The sequence below is a fragment of the Gallus gallus genome, chromosome 5, assembly GCF_016699485.2.
Source record: "Gallus gallus isolate bGalGal1 chromosome 5, bGalGal1.mat.broiler.GRCg7b, whole genome shotgun sequence".
NCBI lineage: Eukaryota > Metazoa > Chordata > Aves > Galliformes > Phasianidae > Gallus > Gallus gallus.
Genome location: NC_052536.1, coordinates 17,034,270 through 17,047,366, shown reverse-complemented (window position 1 = coordinate 17,047,366; position 13,097 = coordinate 17,034,270). Strand labels below are relative to the sequence as shown.

At 38.6% G+C, this 13,097-nt stretch overlaps 1 long non-coding RNA gene across 4 annotated transcripts in view; it reads right to left on the bottom strand.

Annotated features, from left to right (window-relative positions):
• Positions 1–3,916: 3,916 nt before the first annotated feature.
• The window catches only part of LOC121110951, a 238,051-nt gene continuing 228,870 nt past the window's right edge, over positions 3,917–13,097 (bottom strand). For all 4 annotated transcript variants that reach the window (XR_006939448.1, XR_005860397.2, XR_006939449.1 and 1 more), the window contains one exon: positions 3,917–12,665. This is a non-coding gene — a long non-coding RNA (uncharacterized LOC121110951). The remainder of the gene's footprint in view (positions 12,666–13,097) is intronic.

The following is a 13,097-nucleotide window of genomic DNA, read 5'->3' as shown; positions in this document are numbered from 1 at the left end:
GAGTGAAATACACTTATTAAACAATGTCAAGAAGTTGTATTTCACAGAGGGGAGTAGAAATTGTGTATTCCAGCTTTCACCTGACCATTTATGCAAAAGGAATGAACAGCGAATCTCCCAGACAGCTCATATTACTGGAAAAATGAATCAACATGGGAGTCCAAAGCAGCAATTTTCTTCTGGACAAGTGGTGACAGAGCTACTAAAACCTCTCTTCTTTTACTCAGCTTCCATTCAGTGTTGTTATGCTCATTCCCGTAGTCCCAGAGCAACACTTCTGTCACTACCTGAGCACATAGGAACTTGATTTGTAGATTTGGAATGCTCAGTGGAATGTCCTCTCATTCCAGAGAACCCAGTAAATGTCTCTTATTCCAGCCCATTAATCTATTCATTATTTTTTAACTAATATTCCAACTTCGGTATTTTTCACAGAATCATAGGATGGCTGAGGTTGGAAGGGACCTCTGGAGGTCATATTGTCCAATCTGCTTGTTCAAGTAGGGTCACCTACAGCACACTGCACAATATACGTCCAGATGACTTGTAAATATCACCAAGAACAGAGAGTCCACAACTTCTTAGGTCAGCCCACGCCAGTGCTCTGTACTGAATCCCTGACAGGTCCAGCAAAAAAAATAAATCAGGTTTGCTTTTCAAATCTTTGCAACCTGTTACTTACACATAAATATATGCAACATAAATATCACAGGGAAATTACAGGTTACACATCTAGAGGTAAGAGATTAAAAATCTTCTAAAATGTAGCACACATCCTTATGAAAACTGCTCTGATCCAAAATACCGTTCATTAGCTGCCAAGAAGAGATATGACACTGGACCCAGAAGATACCTATCCAGGCAGCGCGCTCCTAACCTGAACAGTCCTGCTCTAATGGCTCAGCTGCTCCAGTGTGCGAGGACTCACTTCCAGATAGCTCAGGTTTCCTCATGCAATACCCCACTGCAGGCATTCTCTTTGGTATCTGTAAAAGCATCTTTCTTTACTAACTGGTAAGGAGTCTTTTGGAATGCTAAAGAGTTACACTAACATTTAATCAGTGCCCAACTGCAGTGTTTCTCCTCCTTGTATTGTAAGGAGCTAGGATTAGGGTTCTCAGAGAATGTTTTGGAGAGTAACAGAATGGTGGGAAAATGACAAAAAACATGGAATTTTGTGTGATCATTTCAACTTGGTGGGACAGAGAAAGAGCTACCTTAACTAGAACAGATAAGGTGCTATCAGCACTTTTGTTACTGGAATGAATGGAGGCAGAAGTCTGCAAATGAAATAACCCAAACCATCCACCGCAAGCATAAAGTGTGGCGTAAGTGCAATGGGTTTGCATTTCCATGCTTTGACTTTTTTTTTTACTTTGACAGATTCTGGAATGCTTTGTCACCTATTTAGTTCTTTAAAGATAGCTTTTAAAACACAAAATGTCAGTCTGGAAGTGACTATTGAAGCTGTAAAAATTTTCAGAAAATTCCACTCTTTTTTTGGTTTAACAGCCATAGAGCTCTGGCAACAATTATTTTTGGTGGTGGTCAAAAGGAAGTGACATCATCCACTAAAAACAACAAAAAAAATCAAAACAAACGCAAGTCAAGCCACTTATCAAGGACATAATTTAGACTTCAGTTTGACGGGTTATTTTTTTCTACCCTATGTGATCTGCCCCGCTTCAGTTGTTCGTTAGATGTATTTATAGGTGTTTGGGTTTTTCATACAGTACGAGAGAAAGTGGCAGCTAACATTCCATCTTTCTCCTTGCTTATGAAAATGTGCTCTCACATAACTACTAGAAGAATGGAGAAATATGGTTAGTTACTCCTTGATAAAGTTGGATTAAGATTTCGCTTTATTTATGTTTGCAATAATCATTGTGGTTTAGTGGCATTTGGAACAGCTGGAACCTTCTGTTTGAGCTGATGTTGTGATATGTCATTTTTTCTTGGAATTTAGTCCTGATTTTCTGGTCTGTGTGAAACAGTCAAATCATTTATGTATCTTGTAGGAGTACTTTTCATTCAGGAATTTTAAGGAATTGTCAAAGGTGGTTATTTTATCATTTCCACTCATCCAGATGCCCTAGTGACTAAGGGTTAGGTTAGAAAATAGATTTAGGATTTTAAATTGGTGCAGAAGTTAAATTCAAGTACCTTTCCTTTCAACTCAAAGTAAATCCTTAAAACCCTTGCTCAAGTGATGTCTAGCCCCAAAGGTACTAAAATATCGAAGGACCTTTTTTCCATCTTTAAAGAATCCAAGTGAATAAGTCTTGTGCTTGCTCAAAAGCACCTGCGGCCTAAAAAAGCTGTGTGTCTGGATACCACAATCATGGCCAAATCTCCACAAGATTTGCACAGTGGGAATCCTTCGCCATAGGAAACCAGCTGGAAAAGGGATCCTCCACTCCCCTGTCACCTGAGTTCATTGTCCAGAACTGAGTGAAAGTCTGAATGTGCAAAGCTGAAAAACACGTCGGAAGATGCACGTGCAGCACCTTTAGTTACAGTAAAATAGGACTACTGAAAAGCATTGGGAAGGACACATTGGCTACTGTGGCTGTTTAACAGTGTAATGGCAAATCAGCTAAACTCTCCTGGGTGTGTTACAAATGTAAGCAGTAGATTAGATGTCAAGTTTATTGCACGATGAGATTAATTCTCAAACTTTTCATACTGTTGCTTATCTCCTGAGAGCACCTGCCCCAGCGGGCAGGGCTTCCAGGGTAATTTGTGTGAAAGGAAAACAGCATGAGCTATGCCACTGGAATAACTAACAACTGCTCACGAGCCTATCGCAGTCCTTAACTAATCCTTATGTTTTGCTTCCAGGTTGCAGAGCCTGGAAAATCTGGCAGATTTTATCAATGAAGGTTAAATTATTGAGGTTCCAAACTATAGGAGGATGCAGAGCAAAATTATTTTTATAGTGGTAATCGGAATATCCAGAGAAGCTGAGAAACTCTTCACATGGAAAAAGACAAACAATTATATTCTTACGTGGTGCGGTGTGACAAAACATCGGTTACAGCTTGTGATTTCTCAGTTACGTTATTTAGGAAAATGAGCTCAAGGCATGTGGGCACAAGTAGGAGATGCTACGTGTGCTATGCCGTCATAACCTTGGAGGCAGGAACAGCCAATTGCACTCACTGTGAGTGTCTACAAGAAGTTACTTGCTACCATTTTTCTGGGGATGGATAAACTTCTGTGCAGCTGAGTTTGGAGACTACCACTTCATTCCTTATGATACCTACTTCCAGAACTTTGCTTTTGTTTTAATTAGGCAAAAAAATATATATAAATATATGGGTATGTGAATACCGTTCTGGCTCTTCATAGCAACAGCTCTCTGTGTTGCTACTATAGTTGGTAAGTGGCAAACTGAACATGCAGTTTAACTTGGGAACTTACTGAAAGACGTGGATCTTATGACATGCTTTCATGTCATATCAGGGCACGGGATGAGTTTCATTAACTGGAACAAGTGGCAACTGTGACATCAAGTGGGATCTACTTTATTATCTGTCATATTTAGCACACATTTTGTTCTGCTTGCCTTTAGTGTGATTGGACTAGATGATCTTAGTGGACTTTTCCAATCTTAATGACTCCATGATTTTATGAATAGGTTCTTCCACATACTTTCTGACTATAGATAAAGTCATTCTCACCTGTACAGTCGAGGAAAAAAGAGACTGAAATTCTCATCTCTGTTGCAAATTAAGGACATGGGATTCTTACTCCCAGAAGGGAAGCTGGTTGATATTTGCTAACACAAAAGAGGTTTCCATGGAGAAAATTGGAGTGAAACGTGTATATGGGTTGGGACTACCTCTCTTCCACAAAACAAAACAAAACAAAACAAACAACAACAACAAAAACCAGAGGCAATAAGAAGATCCTAGAAGATCTAGAAATAAAGTTTACTTGCATTATCAGTTGATTATTACAGAGGAACTGTATGAAATATAGATGGCACATTATCAGTCAGTACTTGGGATAAATGCCATTGCCAAGCAGAGACTCGACTCCTTTCTGAGAGATTCTGGTGTGAAACAGTGAACATCCTCTCTAAGGACCAAGTCCTTTAGATAGATGTTAACTGTCAGATCTCTTGCTAAATGTGCTCAGGAATACCTGAGCGATTAGATGTGTAAACTCTAATGTTCCAGAAACCACACAGCTCTCATCTTATATGCTAAATTGCTGGAGGGTGCCTCACAGAAGACTTGCTGACACAGAATCTTGAAAGAGAGCTAGCTGGAAAGACTTAGACCTGAACTGGCAGATGTAATGTTGGCATGAAAGGGAAAGAATCAGAAGGAAGAACAGGTAGTATCCATCACTGCTGATATCTGTGTCTATGTAAGTAGTTAATAGATAAGGTTTCAAGAGACAGTTCTCCAAGAGACCAAGATAATTCCTTCTTTATTGTGTATCACAATGGTTTCCTTTGTTCAGTTCTTTGCATCAGCTCTTTACAGTATCAGTCCTCTACAGAATGTGCATAAACTCCTTGTTATGCATGTTTGCATGTCAGGGCTGCCTGAGAGGCTCAGCACTTCCTAGATATTCCTGTAGCCCATTACCCTCAACATCTGGGTTTGGTTTTAAGAGGTGTCACTTTTATTTCAGATGCAAAGTTTGTAACTGTTGCCTAAGACTTTGCCACCTTGAGACCTGGCTGTAGTGATGTGCTCTAAGCTGCTCAAGAGCTGAACCTTCTCTACGATGTAGATGGAGTATTGCCCCTTAGATTGTGTGTCTGCCTTCAAAACAAAGGCTCACTTGATCACTGACTTGTTCAGCCTTTTACTTGTCCTTTTTTCTTCCTCTCTCCTTGCTTACTCCTTAGTGGGATGAGTAACTGAACAGTGGACACAAGGAAGTATGGTTTTTCTCTGATGTAGAGGCAATACGGAAAGCAACAGCTGAGATAGCAATTTGATTTTTCCCAAGACAAAAAACACACCTCTCTGCTCTTCTTCCTTTGTAGCAGAATAGCAGAGATGTGGCAACTGTCTGCCTACTTCAGCCTTTTCTAGCTGCCATGCAATTACAGGGTAAGCTGTTGAGGCCCTGATACTATGGTCTTAGCCATTTGGTCATCATTCTGTTTGAGCTTACATTCTTTATTTGCAAGATATTGGTAGCAAGGTATTTTCCAAAACAAAACTCCAGTCTTTACAATTTGTTCTTTCAGTTATGCTCCAAATTTCATTTGAAGATCGAAAAACGGTCACCTTTTATGGCACCAGAAAGGATATACAGATAAATTTAACTGATTTGATAACATAATTTCCTTTGTTTAATTTATTCCACCCTAAGAACTCTCTCATAAATGAGAAAGGAGGACACGGAATTGGAATTTTCCTCACCCCCAGGTACCACCTTGTACCTAATGCTATGGCAGCTCACACTCTTGTATGAGGTGAACTTCTCTAATTAGGAGCTCAATGGTGTTGCAGGGACTGGAAGGAGTGGGTGCACAGTGATGCCTGCTATGTAGGAGCACATCCTGACTGTGTATTAGCCACATTACAACTGCTGCAAGCAGGGATGTCCTGACACTATTGATTTCAGGTCTATAGGATAGTAGGATTGTCAAGTCTACAGGATTTCTCCGTCTTTGGGTGGGCAGTACAGATACAAGAGGGTACAAGTGGAACAGTGGAGGTAGTCGCACATTTTCTTGTGGTGATAACTTGGTGTTAAACGATTAACATTCATTACAATAGAATAACAGTTCATTATATATAGCTATCAGGATTGTCTTCAAATTTTGGGACTTTTAGGTCCAATGGTAATTTAAAGCACTCCAGCCCCAAATCAACATCTGTTGTATTTGCCATGCAAATGCAGAACTGTTAAAAAACAGTAGGCTGCAATAAAAATATAGGAAAAGCCATACTCACTTTCATTTCATAGTAGACAAGAGGTCTGACCATAGTACAGTGTGGGATGTGTGACAACTTTAGCACAGGACTAGCTTGGAGGTCCTTTCTGACTGGCAGTGCAGACCTTATAAGAGTATTTGTAGCTAGAAGGCAGCAATCTTTCCTTTGTAAGACAGATTTCTTGACACCAAAGCTCTGCCCTCCATGATTTAATGCTGGTCTATTTTAATGAACTCTACTTTGGACAAGGCTTTGAATATATTCAGAAAGTGAAGCTAGCGAAAAAGTACTCTAGCTGAAGCCCAGCGAAATCCAGACTTTTCATCTCAGGCAATGTCTTAGGGGTGAATTTTACTTCCACTCCTAATTAAAGCAATAAAACAATCCAGAAAGCCATTACAAAGCATGATTATGAATAAAATACTTGTTGGTCAATCAAGTGATTTGAATAAAAGGAAAATATTCCATTTAGATCTCAATTTGAAATAGTATGGAAAACAGGAAAAAAACATTTTGCAATGCAAAATTGAAAATGTCATTCTGAAAATGTAGTAACATTTAATTTTCAGCAAGCTGATTCTTTTGTTTATCTCTTCAAAGGGAACATTAGTCAAGATCATCGCTCTTAAGCAGATGTTTTGTTCTCATGAATTGGCAATTTCTGAGATTCTAAATGTAGCTGACTTGTATATAGAATACCTAACAATATGTTAAAGTGATCTACTCTCATTGAATTTAAGCTATTGCTATGGACCTATAGCACCCCCCAACAATCTGAAGCAGTCCTATAGGTAGAGGTTTTATTCTTTTATTATTTTTTTCTCCCCAGTTCTTGGTCAGGCACTGTATTTGAACAGACAAACTTATAGGGGGAAAAAAAAAAGGATTAAATGAGTTGCACCCATTTTTCTGTTGGTCTAGAACTTCCCTTTGTCAGCTGTCACTTTTATTTGAAGTGGAACAAATTTCAAGCCAGGATACCGTGCTACTTTCAACAGTCTGATGTAATTCACTTTTTTTCTCCCATACTAAGCTTAAGGAAACCTCTAGAATATTTTCTGGCCATCTGGACCGGTATCCTAGAAAAGCATGCGTTTGTTGCTGTGGTAAATACTGTTCTCTGGTCAACTTCAGCCGCAGCTGTTTGGGTTTGTAGCCATTCATTTGCACTGCGATCTCTGTGTAGCACTGCTCCCTACTGCTTGACAGTAAGAGAGTAATCAGTCCTTGTAGCTGTCCATTGGTATTAATGGAGACCCAATTACGCTCATGGTAAACTGTTTTAATTATGGTGGCAATTAAGCTCAACAGTAGCTTTTTGGAATCGATGGAAATTAAATGCAGATAACAGACATTAATTGAACATTTATTGGAAACAATTTAAATTATGTATAGTTGTGCCTTAGTTAATGGAAATTAATGACTACCATTTGGGAATAAGCAGAACTGCTGGAATGTAATGAAAGTCAATACAAGCAGTTACAAATGGTTGAGATAAGGAAATGTGTATTGATATTAGTGATCTTCAATATTTTCCATTGGAACTATAATCTGATACAGTCTGTATTGCTGTGAACTTCATCTAGAGTACAGGGATAAGATTATTATAGTTGTAAAGTGTCACTAATCTGGTAACTTGCTATTCTCAGTACTGAAATAATGCAGTAGATCATTCTTAACTGCAGTCTTGTATTTACAGATAAACTGAACTGAGGCTGTTATTGATTAAAAGAGGTGGCACACTGCAGACCCTGTAAGAACTACATTGTTCTTGAATTTCATACACTGTAGCTTAGATTTTTACATGTGATTTGAATTACTTGAATGGCTTAAAGATCTGTGTTCCAACCAGATGTGAGAAATGGCTTTGGTTTTAAAAGTTTTAAGGAAGGACCACCAAATACTGAGGGAAAAAAAAAAAAAAAAAAAAAAAAACTTCTATATGCATTTTTCCCTACACCTCCAGTGGAAAATAGAAACTAAGAAAGGTAGCCTTTTTTTTTTCTTTTTTCTTTTTTTTAATATAACTTGGACTCCTGTCAGGAAAATGTTATTTACCTGAACAGTATAATTATCCTTTTTCCATCTTGGCTTTTTTCTCAAAGCAAAGTTATATACTGGTTTACTGCATTTGATAAAATGCTTTAATTGAAAGAATTGAACATTTCTGTACTAGTCTTACTCTTTACTGTGTAAGTGGGTTACAAGCTACCTTTAACTATGCCAGATATCTACTAGTTAAGTACCACTGACTGTACTGACTACAGTAATTGGCTTTACTGATAGAACATATATATGTTCCTGTTAACCCTACTAAGACATAATATCTTTTTCCATTTTTTTCCCTCTCAGTAAAGCTCTGCTTTGTAAAGTTATCTTTGTTATTTTCTGAACACCTTACAAGGAGTCGTTAACAAATATTCAATTTAAAATGAATGTGCTACCTCTTTAAATGTAAGATTAGGTCATGTGGTGCTCCCCTCTGTCCTGTCGTCTTTTCTTATCTCTCAGAATCAGGTTTTTGTTGCAAAGTAATATGACAAAGATTAAATAGATCCTGTTCTTCAAAAATTCCATGACACATTGAGAAACCCCTCCATTCCTGTGAAATTCTCATTGGTGAACTGAAGATGACTGCTCGAAACTGACCACAAAAATGGCATGAAAAAGGCAAAACAAATTTATCTACAAAGAGTAAATGAAGGTTGGAAATTTCTTTGGAAATACTTCTAAAGCTCCATTGAACACAGCAGTGCAAAACTGAAAGAATTAACCACTTTGTTATACTATATACAATGTTTAATACTAGTATGTATTTCAATCTAGTGGTAAAATCAAAGGTGCTATAACGAACAAGTTACTATTAGTTCACAGAGATACTATCTGTATTTATCTGTGAGAAGTCCAAGGAGTACAGAGATCGACTAGAAAATAAAATTGGCATTATTCCTTTTAATTATACCTGTGATTTGTTCAGAGATTTATAATCCTGACCTGGATATTCTATAAACAGAACCTTCGTTTAGAAGGGATTAGAGTTGGCTATGTGTGATAACTCACCTTAATATAAACTCTTTAAGAAGATGTCAGGTTATGGAGTGCCTCCTAACCATTCCCTTCCCTTGCTCAACATGCCTGCTGCTGATGGGAGACCACACTGCATCACAGAACTCCTACCTCCAAGTGACCACAGAATGCATCATGCACAAGCCCTTTCAGAGCATAAAATGCTGTCTTATTAAGATCATCAACATCAGCATAATTTGGGGTTCACATATATGACACATTCAAGTTCAATAAGCACTATTTTATGCATTTGTGAGCAGAACATAACAGAGTTTTTGTTATGGCAAAGCATCAGTAGAGAGACCTCCCTAGGTAATTCAACCATTCCAAATGCCATGATCTCAGGAAGGCAAAGGCTTGCTAATCCAGGTTAGTCTGTGAACTGAGAGAAGTGCAGACACTCCTCCAAACTGGCCAGGTGGAAGCTGGTTCCAGCCCAGAAGATGTGTATGGCTGACTGACTAAACTTAACAACTACTGTGGCCTCTCTGGCTCCCAATCTAGTGTTTAGATTGGGCCAGTTCAGAATCAAAATGGTGGGGCTTGATGTCTGAAGAAGAAACCATAAGGGCACCAGAATCTATAGTTCCAACAGAATAAATCACTAAGAACTACACACTTCTTCCTATATGAAACTCGCAAATGAACTGAACTGAGTCCTCATTCTGATTGTGGATCCTGCTGGAACTTCATGGAAAGATGGCCAATTCTTTTGCAAATTCCTTCCACATACTACACATGCACACATACACAGTTGTGAAGTGGTTACATTTTTACCGATGGTTTTGTTATAAGCTGAGTTCAGCCTAGTTGAAAATGGTAGGATTAACCACCGCACATCTCTTCTGAGCTGTAAGAAGCAGTTCAGCACATGTTTCTGCCCTACACAAGGTGAATACAAGGTTGCTCAGGAATTTAAAAGATCTGGGTGGGGAGCATTGTTGATCTTGTTTGGGGCAGGGATTTATGTAGAAAAAAGCTAGCAGATGGAGAAGCAGAGACAGAACTCAGGAGCAGACTGGGAAGAGAGGTATAAGCCTGCAGGAGTAGTGGTGCATGGCTTTGGGAGGAGCCTACAGAGAGGGTTTTCAGTCCTGCTGTTCGCTGGACATGAGAACAAGGAACCTTCCTCCAATTCCATGAGCGCTCCCATGCTCAGGACAGCAGGGTTCAAGCATCTTTGGAGCAGACAGCATGTCAGCAGCACACCTGATTCCCCTCACTCCCCCGAGCAACTCTGCTGTTCTCCAACCCATACAACATACAACATGCTGAATTCCATTTAGCAGTAGCTCAAAAGTGGGCAACTGTATATTCAGTCCTGTTCAAAACTGTATAAAGCTGTAGACATCTCAAGCAATGAAAAAATGTGAATAAAGCACACAAGAGAGGAAAAAGAAAGAAATTTGCTTACTTCTTACTTACATTATAGAAATGCATGACCAAACCACCTTGCCACTATCTTTAAACATCAGAGAATTTAGAAAGGCTGGTTATTTACCAGGCCAAACCAGAATCAACTTTGGGAAGCTCTTACAGGTCAATAAATTGACAGACACATTTTGAACCAACTTATTTGAAAATGCCCGGATAAATCAGTCTTTAGTTCTAGATTACAAACAGTGAATTTGGAAAATTCTGTATACAGCCAAAACAAAGAGTTTCAGACCTTCTATAGCTAGTAATCGTAACTGAAATACTTGAAAAAGCTGATAACAAACACTGAAATGGGTCCTGAGCTGCTTCTCTAAGTCAGATTTAACAAGAACCTGGGAAGATCTACCTTTTGTAGGACTGCAGATGTGGTAACCCAGAAATTTTGGTAGGACTCTAAAACTCATATAACTGTAATTTATTTCCATGTATCATTTCAGAAACAGGGATTTGTAGCATTTTACTCCCTTTAGCATTCATGTGGAAAGTCATAGAGCCCACAATCCTAGACTCACTGACACAAAGACAACTATTTTTGAACTGAACTTCCCAGGATCTAAGTTCTTCTCAGTCTGGAGTCAATGGAAATGCAAGCGTAGGCTTTGGTGCAAGCAAGTTTCACTTCTAATGTTTTTCATGACACCTCTTTTTTGAAGGATATGCTTACTTAAGCATTTGTTACAAATTGTCTGTACTGTTTTTCTGTTAATATTATGGTTAATTCAGGCTTGTAATGTATTTCTCATTTTGCAGCAAAAAATCTTGTGGAAAGAAAGGACTGTCTGCGCTGAGCAAATCTTTTAAATGTTGAGCTAGCTTATCTTCATCTTCCTTTCCTATTATCCATTCAAATAAAAGGAAGGTGTTAATGATAAGAGAGTTGGCCAATAATTCATAAAATCTAAATTCTGTTTTGTTTGTGATGCAGAGAGAGAAGAGAGAAATTCCATCACTTCAGCAATTTAAAAATTCTTATTTTTTTTCACACTAAATTGCAGCTCAGTATGACTTGAACTGGCAGACATACCACCTCCAGCAATCCACGTTATACAATGGAGATGCCAACTGACTCCATAGAACAGCATTCTTAGTGGTATCACTCTTCACTGTTACTAAAATGAATTCACAGGAGCTGGGCTTTTGCTCTCAAATCATGCATTACGTTATCACTTTTCTATTTGCACATAATTTATTTAAAAGCAATTGTTTCCTTGATTCACAGCCTTCCACACCTATGCGATATGAAACATTATGTGCTATATTTCATCTCTCCCTAGGTAAAAGTCTACAACGTGTTGATGTTGATGTGAGATGAGGATGCTCAGCACTTCAGAAAACCAGGCCCTAAGCAAAAGGCAAGCGTAACGTTTCAACAAGTATGAGTTACAAATGGACATGGTGAAGGTGGTGATTAAAGACTGTTATGAGTACAGCCTGGGGTACTGATGTTGCAGTGCAAAGCAGCTTCTATTTTATTTTTGTGACTTATTTCTCTATGGAGTATCTCTGATAGTCTTGATGCTTATTATCAATAATTATTGCTGATCCTTTACATACCACTTTTATTTAATGATTCTTGACCAACAGAAGAATTCTGCTTGTAGCAGTCCAGACTAAAGCACTAACTTCTGCAGCACTGAATGTTTGCTCATACCTTCTTTCATCTCGACCATGTTTTGCAGAGGGGAGGGCACTCAGGCCTTTTCAGCAGGCTCTGGGAGCAGAGCTCACCTTGTCACACCTGGCGGCAGAGAGCTGCACATCAGCTGCTCATTCACACCCCCCTAGTAGCAGATGGGAAGAAACAGCACCCGCAGGCTCTGGTTCATCCTAACTATCTCAGATATTTAGGAGAAGGTGAATTGTACTCTTAGTACCTTGTGCTATGGTGAGTAGTTCAGTTATCACTGCTTACACTATTCGTATCTACCTTTGCTCAGCTGCATCCCATGTCTCAATACCTCTCTCAGTATGTCCTTAAGCCCACGATAATTCCACCTCAGGCCATTGTCAGGATTTATACAAATCACCTCAAGCCTTACTTCTACTTATCTCAAAGGCACTTTGATAAAGGAGCACATTCAATGATTAAAAAAAAACCAACATTGGTCACCTGGTGACGATGCAACATTCACCACACACTAAAAGCAACCCCTTCAGGTTTCACTTACATTAATATTTAGGTATCGGCAGGAAGTGATGTTCCAATATCATGACTTGGTGATGTGTTTATGATCTGCTGCATGGACTCATTCACTGTAAAACAGAAAAAGATTGTTTATCAGATAAAAAATGGTTATAGTACAAACCAAAATGAAGGAAGTACTTTTCTTGTTGAAATATTAAGTGATCTGTTTGGTGCTCCTGCCTTAAATAGTCTGAGCTTCCCTTAAAAATTAAAACATGAAATTCTCTGTTATTTGTTTTGATGCTGTCTTACTAAGAAGTCACAGAGCCTCTTACACTGAATCCTGTCCTTTACGTCAGTTCTTTTTTTTTTAACTGTGTTTTGCAAATTCAAACTTCATCAACCAAACAAATCTCCCATTTTGACTACAGAAAATCTACAATTGAATCTGAATTTTGTATGTTGGGTTACTCTCTGCTTCCTGTTTGAGAGCACAGTTATGGCACCCACTTGCATGAGTTCATAACTAATTGAAATGCTTGCGACATGAGTATGTGCTA